The sequence below is a fragment of the Melitaea cinxia genome, chromosome 11 (genome assembly GCF_905220565.1).
Source record: "Melitaea cinxia chromosome 11, ilMelCinx1.1, whole genome shotgun sequence".
Classification (NCBI taxonomy): Eukaryota; Metazoa; Arthropoda; class Insecta; order Lepidoptera; family Nymphalidae; genus Melitaea; species Melitaea cinxia.
This window is the reverse complement of record NC_059404.1, coordinates 11649058-11658049: the sequence shown is the minus strand read 5'-3', so window position 1 is coordinate 11658049 and position 8992 is coordinate 11649058.

Here is an 8992-nt window from a genome sequence, read left to right as displayed (position 1 = left end):
ATTATAAAAAAATGACATCAGTTTATAGTAAACAGAAGGTTATGCAATGTCAATTTATTTTAGTGTTACAAACATTATGTCTATTCACAGAAACGTCATGATCGAACAAACACAACATTCGTTCTTGGCGCTTCTAAGTTGAAACAGTTGTGATGTAGGTTATGTACTTCGTATTAATATGCAAATTATAAAGATGACATCGGTTAATAGGAAGTAAACAATCATGATGAAACGGTTGCTTTTTGGGATTCCGTACCTCAAAAGGAAAAAACCGAACCCTAATAGGATCACTTTGTTGTCCATCTGTCTGTCAAGATCCTTTTTTCTCGGAAAAGCGTGGAGATATCAAACTGAAATCCATATTAAATACTCAGTCAGGCTGTTCCATATTTTGAGCCGGTGATTTCCTGCTGTGCCCTACCTGATTTTATTAGTAATTTGGATAGCTTCGATCTGGATGTAGTTTGGAAAAAGGTTCAGACAGGACATGGTTTTTTTACTCTTTTAAAAAGAAATTTGAACCTTGACGAAACTTTTGGCGGAATTAAACTATTAAATTTATTTTGATGATAGTCGTGAGGCTTTAAGCAAAATAGCTTTAAGGTTAGTATTTTTCACATTATTTTCCAAATCCTACAAGTATGTTTTTAAGACTACCGATTTATGTTTAATATAGGCAATCACAAATTATTACTTGATTCTGTTCTTAGATTAAATTAAAATCTAAAATATGATGTAATGTGCGGATAAACATTAAATTAAAACTCAATATTTTACGTTGGGGTTTAAATTCTAGAAATGTAAATCGAAACGAACGATACTAATGAAAATATATGATATAGTGGCATGGAGGTCTCGTTATTTGAGATATATGAAACTGAACACAGATAGTGATAACCGTTGCCCTACTATTTATCTTGATGAGAAATATATTCATTCATCTTATAGTACTAACAAATGCTGGCAATCTGAAAAGTTAGCTAGTAGTATTAAAGAGATAGCCCAAGGACAAGCGTACGGCTGAAAATATACATATATAAATATAAAATAAAAGAAAATAATAATATCTCAAAGAAATTTATTTAAGTAGAAGTTTCCTTGAATGTTAAATTACTCGACAAGAATTCTTCAATTATTAACTATAAAAGACTGCACTCTTCGTTTCATAATTATGCGTCACTTGCTGAAAAAAAAGAGTATAACTTGAGAGCACTTACGAAGTAAATTTTATTAACAAGTCATAACCAGGCGACGTCTAAGTACCCCATTAGGGACCGGAATCTAGTTAAGTTAAAATTTAAACCTGTACAAGTTTTTTTTTTTATTTTTTTTGTCATATGAAGCATACCTTATGGAACACTGATCAAAACTTTGTAACGTCGAGAAAACTCATGACATTATGCTTTTATGCATTGAGTGATATTTATAATCGTAGATATAAAATTGAGGTATTTTAAAGTTACTGTCGCTTTAAGTAAAATTTATAGTAGATTAGTTTATACGATTATCGATTTTAAAACCTAGTTTAAATTTATAAGATAAAAACGTTTAAATCGCTCATATGATATCATAGTCATTATATTAATTAGATATAAGTTTATTATTGTAAAATTTCAAAATTGTTCATACATGCAAATAGTTGTAATATTAATATAGATATAAGTTTCAGTTGTAAGAAATCAGAATTGTTTATATGATTTACAGTAATATATAGATATAGATACAAGTTGAAATTGTTACTAGATAATATCGTTTGTATGTTTTATGGATGATTATTCCAACTAACAAAACTTATGACTGCAAATACTCATTACCTCGTAGAATAAAGTCTAAAAATTAAGAGTAGTAAATAAAAATGGTGATAGGAAGGAAACCCACCCAGATCGGCGAAAGATGATGAATGAAAGAAAGACAATGCGGAATAACAGTGCGAGAGGAATAAACGCTACAAATTGAATGAAAGGGTAGAAAAATAATATAATATGTAAATAAAGTTTCTCACCCTATATGTGAGAAGTCATAGTAGTCGCCATCATAAAGATGACGGCAAAAAAAGAGAGAAGGGTGGCTATATTCTTAATGCCGTATCCACACAGCATAATTGGAAACTTATTATAAAGTAAAAAATAGTATATTGGTGGCAGTTCCGTATTCTACTTGATTATCTGTATATAACTTAAGGTATATTTTATTACACTTTTAGTTACTATTCATAAATATAAATTATAATTTACACTTACATAATCCTACTGAAATGTGGGGAACGGTCACTGCAAATATGACAAAAAACACGAACAGTTTAATACTTTTATTTCGATTGATATACTTAAAATACTTTTTACAGTCTAAAGTTATGGCACATTTATATATTAGTTTTATGTATGCATTTATCACGCAAGAAATATTGTAATTGTGTAAAATAAATTTTAACTAATTATTTGATTTGTAACTTACTAAATATATATTAAAAATCGAGTTATTTCATTCAGATATCATCTGGAGTGGAGACCGCGTATTGACAAACGTAGTGTGGGACGACCTCCGGCATGCTGGACCCACGATCTACGTAAGATTGCCGGTTGAAGATTGTGTAAAACCGGGATGTTTGGCGCGAGCTTGAGGAGGGAGGGTTTAACTGAGGTAGGGCACAGCAGGAATTTCCTGCTCAAAATATGGAGCAGCCCGACTGGGGTAGTACCTCGACCTTACAGAAGATCACAGCAAAATAATACTGTTTTCAAGCAGTATTGTGTTTCTGTTGGTGAGTAAGGTGACCAGAGCTCCTGGGGGGATTGGGGATTGGGTCGGCAACGCACTTGCGATGCTTCTGGTGTTGCAGGTGTCTATAAGCTACGGTAATCGCTTACCATCAGGTGAGCCGTACGCTTGTTTGCCGACTTAGTGACATAAAAAAAAAGGGAGCGCGAACCCAGTTATAAAATCTGATTATGAGACTATTATCATAGTATTACTGTACACTATCATAGTGTAGATGTAAATCTATACACTTGTACTTATCAAATTGTTTGAAGTACATAAAAATAGAAATAAAAAAGGCACAAGCAGAAACAATTAAAAAAAAATCGCGACTTTTAAGTGAACAGTCAATGTTATTCGTACATTAGTCTGTAGGTATACACGTTTTCATAAACGTGACGTAGGTATTATATTGTTATTTAATTTGTCTATTAAACATATGGAATGTAGTACAAATATATTTTAAAACCATCGTGCCACCAAATTTTCATTATTCGCACTATAAAAGAACATTGTTGACTTTAATTAAATGTGTCTCTTTATTTCGAAAACGCAAGCTGATCACATAATTAAATATCTATTAGATTAACTGACGCATTAAAATGTATGAAAGATCGGACATTAAATTACGTTTCTGTAATATTTATATTACAAATAAAATTAAAAAAAGAAATGTCGCGCTTAATTGTTTGTATAGCTAGTAGGTATTCTTATTTTTAAAAAAAATTAGGCTATAGTATTATAAGTGACAGTTATGTACTATCAATTAATGCCTTTGTACCTAGCAAATTCAAGTAATTAGAACAAATGACAGAATTTTATTTGATTAACAAACAATGTTTCAAATAGAATTTACAGCTACAAATAACTTTAATAAAAATACGCAAAAATAGCTACCTGCCCTGCTTAAGTTTAGAATCGATACAAAATTCGTATACTACGTACACCTACGGGAGGCGTAACTACTCTTCTGCCTAAATGCTATATGCCTTTTTTTATAAGTTTAAGTTTTGAAAAATCAAAGTTATAGATATTTTAAAAGACGGACTCGATAAGGGTTCTGACTTATCTAGAAATAATTGTGTTTGCTCGCAAACGATAAAAAAACCGACTTCAATTACATCGCCGAGTAATACAACGTAGATCGACGGAAAAATAATCAAGTAACTACGCGTTATCAAACATTACTCAAAAAGTAATTATCAGATCTCGATACAATTTATATGTGACTACATGATAAACATCAGCTTTCGATCAAATTAAAAATTATCAAAATCGGTACAGCCAGTAAAAAGTTATTGCGGATTTTCGAGAGCTTCCTTCGATTTCTCTGGGATCCCATCATCAGATCCTGGTTTCCTTATCATGGTACCAAACTAGGGATATCCCCTTTCCAACAAAAAAAGAATTATCAAAATCGGTACATCCAGTGGAAAGTTATGCGGTATAATACAACGTAGGTCGACGAAAAAAGCGTCAAGTAAAAACGCATCATTAGATATAACTCAAAAAGTAGTTGTTAGATCTCAAATAAATTTAAATGGGACCAAATGACACACACCACCTTTCGATTAAAAAAATTTGTCGACATCGGTCTACCCGGTCAAAAGTTCTGGTGTAACATACATAAAAAAAAAATACAGTCGAATTGAGAACCTCTTTCTTATTTGGAAGTCGGTTAAAAAGTATCAAGGCGGGTTTGATGATTATGCTGTTTGACGTATACCTGAGAGTATCTATTGACTTTTCCACCATCCAACTGCATTTCATGTGTCAGATTTTATTATTTACAACTTGGAGGGCCAAAAGTTATAATTTAATAATTATGTTGAAGGTTCTAGGTGCCTGTTTTACCATATCCTGATAAATCAAATCATTAACTTTTGTGCTAGATAACCTCGAGATAAGTGATGAAACATTAGCGCAGTCTATACCTACCGGAAATTATTGACTACTATTTGACAGTATCCAACGGATAAAATTTGTTAATAATGTTTAAGTAAGTATATGTATAACTTATGTGCAGAATAAACTTCATCCACAACCCGAACCTAAATTTAAAAACAATATGTTATTAGAACTTTTTAGAAATACAAAAAATATTTTATAAAACATTAAAAGATAAAATCAAAAGTACAAAAAAAAAAGTTGTAACATAATAATTTCCCGATTCTGCCTATAAATCCTTTCGACACAAAATTGTCCTTTGTATAAGAATTTTCGAGATCCTACATAAAACTGAAAAGTGGAAGTAAATCCCAGCTTTTAGGGAAGAGGCGAGGCTTAGCGGAAATCCTGAGAAAACAGATTCGTTATTGCAAAAGAAGTCATCTGGAAAACAAACGTACAAAACATGAAAGGAAAAGAAATTGCTCGGCGAGGGATCAAATTGTTTGCCTTTAAAGTATTTTATATTCATCAAACACACATAGGTTAACAATAGGATATTAAGGGTTTGTCGATTTAGTCCATGTGTAAAAAATCTGTACAAAAGGTAAAAACGTATTTTACCTACCTCAGGTAGATAGATCATTGACCCAATGTTTGGCTAATATTTTCTTTCCTGTTAGTCAGAAAAGTGGACCCTAAACCGCTACGCTGCTTTACTAGTGAAATAAGTATTAAGTAAGCATTAAGATGACGCAAAAAAAATCTTGAATGCTTCTCTGAAAACTTAGCGATGCCAACCCAGTCAAGTGGGACGATTTTAAAAATATTTTCTTATAACAAAAAATCATTCATAATTATTCTCTTTCCCTCTTTACCTTGAGTGGTTAATTTTTTTGAATAAAATAGTTATCCTTATAAAGTCTTTGTTAATAAACATACAAGTAAAGATCAACTTCATAACATCTGGTAAAAAATCAACAAACGCTTTATTAGTGTGACACTACAATAATTTACATATTTATATATAATAGATAAACCTAAACACACTACAACGAAATAGGTAAATATATTTGTTTTAAAATACCCCATATATCCCAACTGTAATATCCACACCGTTAAAACTGTTTTTGATGGTTGATATCCCAAAATATATCTTCAAAACTCGTGTTATTTCGCGCTACTTCGTTTTAAGTGAGGATGGCATTATTTATTGATATGGGTAGCGTCCCTTTTCTCTTAGCGTATCATGGGTATATGTATGTCTCAACCTTAAAGAGCCTTTAGGAGAACTCCATTTTAAGGTTGCTCGTTACTGACCTGGTTTAATTAATGCCCCAGGTACGGTCAAGCGGTGTATATAATATATTCAAGCGGTGAATACGTAATTACTTAAAGTTCAGAGAGTTTGGGAGTTGCTCAAAATTTGATAGCGGGACACAATTTTTTTTCAATCTCCGAAAAACGAGGAAAAAGTGTTTTAAGCCGTTATTAATTTCACTGGACTCAAAAAGTTGTTTTTCAACATAAAATAGTATATGAATTACAAAGCTGTAATATTTTTTACTTACTTTAATGATATTAGCCGAAATAGACTTAAGGTGTACGCATTTGAAATAAAATCAGTGCATATAATAATGATTAGTAGTCGTCGTTGAGAATTAGCATGAATAAAAATGAAGTCAATAAATATAACAGGGTAGTAGCGACCTACCAGGCGTACTGATGATGAGCGGATATAAAAATGAAAATGAAATAAATAACTGTTATTTATGACACAAACACCAGCGCACCGCTTACAGACACATAACTAAGAAAATGACAGTTTGAAACCGAAAAAAAAAAAATTAAATTAATAAAAGTAATAACAAAATCATAGCAATAAAATACAGCATCTCATTGTAAATGTACACAAAAATAGGCTGAAGATGATATTTAAAAAAATAATAATAAAAGCAAAAACATAATTCTCCTGCCAAAAATCAGCATAAACTTGGATAATAATCGACTGCAGATAAATAGAGCAGTCCGAATGGTCACCTACTAGCCATAAGACCTTATTTATGTAAGCAATGAAAAAATCCTTAAAATTAAATAAAATCGCAGTTGTCCACTATTTTTTAATATAAAATAAATTTACACACGTAAAAACTTGTTCCTTTTAATAACAAAATTTACAAACACAAAACGACTGTTTTTATTACACAATAACGTAACAAAAAATTCTTCATAGTACAAAATGTCATTAATAAAGCATAGAAATGTGTTCTGGCCGGAAAGTCTAGTAACAGAGTTTTTTATTCTCGACGTTTCTGTAATTTCGCGCGATGTAATGCTCACCGGAGACTGCGGTACAAAGAGATATTAAATTTAAAAATGTACGCGAGCGAAATTGCTGCCTGCACGCGTTTTAGGATATTTGGAAAAAAAAACAATAGATCGATTTTGAAATCGTAATAAAAGTTACGTCTATGGGATTTCGTGAATTGTTGGGACTAAAAGCTAGTGCTAGTACAAATTATTGGATTTTAAAGTAACTTTTCGGGTCAGTGCTTTTAGAGTGCGATACATTTTGTCACGCTTTTACAGCGAGCGTAGGTACTAAAGGCCATCATAAAATTGTCCTCTATGTTTAGATTTTATTTTTGCAATTAGATCATCATCATCATAATTATTTCAGCCTGTCACACAGTCTACTGCTGGACATAGGCCTCCACAAGTTCACGCCAAAAATAGCGTGAACTGATGTGTTTTGCCCATAGTCACCACGCTGGGCAGGCGGGTTGGTGACCGCAAGGCTGACTTTGTCGCACCGAAGACGCTGCTGCCCGTCTTCGGCCTGTGTATTTCAAAACATATTATCCCGCCATCGGTCGGCTTTTTAAGATCCAAGGTGGTAGTGGAACTGTGTTATCCCTTAGTCGCCTCTTACGACACCCGCGGAAAGAGAGGGGCTGCCGTATTCTAATGCCGTAGCCACACAGCGATGCAATTAGATAAATATTGATAATATAATAACGACGATTCAGCCTGTAAAATCCCAGAGCACAGCCTAAGCCTCCTTCTTCATGCAGGGATCGAAGCTTAATCAACCACGCTGCTCAATCCATAATGTGGAGGTTGGCGGATATATTCCCTATTATAAGTAACGATCACTATCAGGTGTATATGATAAGAACCGGGACCAAGAGCTTAGCGTGCTCTCCGAAGGGGATCGAACCCACAAGGGTTAACGCCGAGTTGCACGAAACAAAATTAAAATTTAAGTAGAGATTAAACTAATTTAATCACAAGAATTTCATACACTTCTTGCGATTAAATTAGTTTAATCACTACTTAAATTTTAATTTCTTTTCGTGCAACTCGGCGTAAGGCGAGTATTTGGCACACGCAGCACACCAAAATTGCAGTCGTCTAATATAATAAATTTAAAGTTTTTATTAAAACTTTAAATTATTTTTTATTTTATAATAAAATAGTTTTTTTTTTTTAAGAGTAACTACGGAATTTCAATTCGATAAAAAAATGATTAAAAAGAGCTCTTGAAGTCTACTTAAACTAAGTAATTCGTGATTTTGATTTTGAATATACTCGCATTGGTATAACAGTTAAACTAGAAAATGATTGAGGACACATAAAAAATCTTTTTGAAATTTAAATCAGCCTAACTGGAGAAGTATCTCGATCTTGCAGAATATCGTATTCAATATTTGACATTATTATTAAATCTTTAAATACCGTCCGTCATGGCCGTCATTACTTAAGGCTTCAGACTAATTAATCACCTCACTGAATTGAGGTTGGGCACAGTAGAAAATATTTTGCTCAAAATCTGGAGTAGCCTGACTGGGGAAGATCACAGGTAAACAGCAGTGCTGTGCTGTGCTTTCAAGCAGTGTTAGTTTCCTGTGGTGAATCAAGTGACCAGAACTCTCGGATTGGGGTAGGGTCGGCAACGCGTTTGCGGTGCTTCTGGTGTTGAAGGCGTCTAAACGTTACGGTAATCGCTTACACTCAGGTGAGTCGCACCTAGTTAAAAAAAAGCTGACCTAGTTTAAAAAAAAGATGCCGTCACAAATATTGCTATTTTTTAAATAATTTCAATAGCGTTCTTGAACAGTCGCTTAATTATTATTATTAATGTGATAAAACGAGAGAGAACACATGTACGTCGAGACTCGTCGAGTTAATATAATTAAAATTTTCGTCTCGAATTTTCTTAAGTTGGCAATCCTCATTTCCTAAAATTTAATGTAATTTATGCAAATTTAGGTGGAGACTGGGTGAGGATTTCGAAAAACCGGGATGTTTGTCGCGAACTAAGCCTCCCTTATATCCTGCAGTGAAC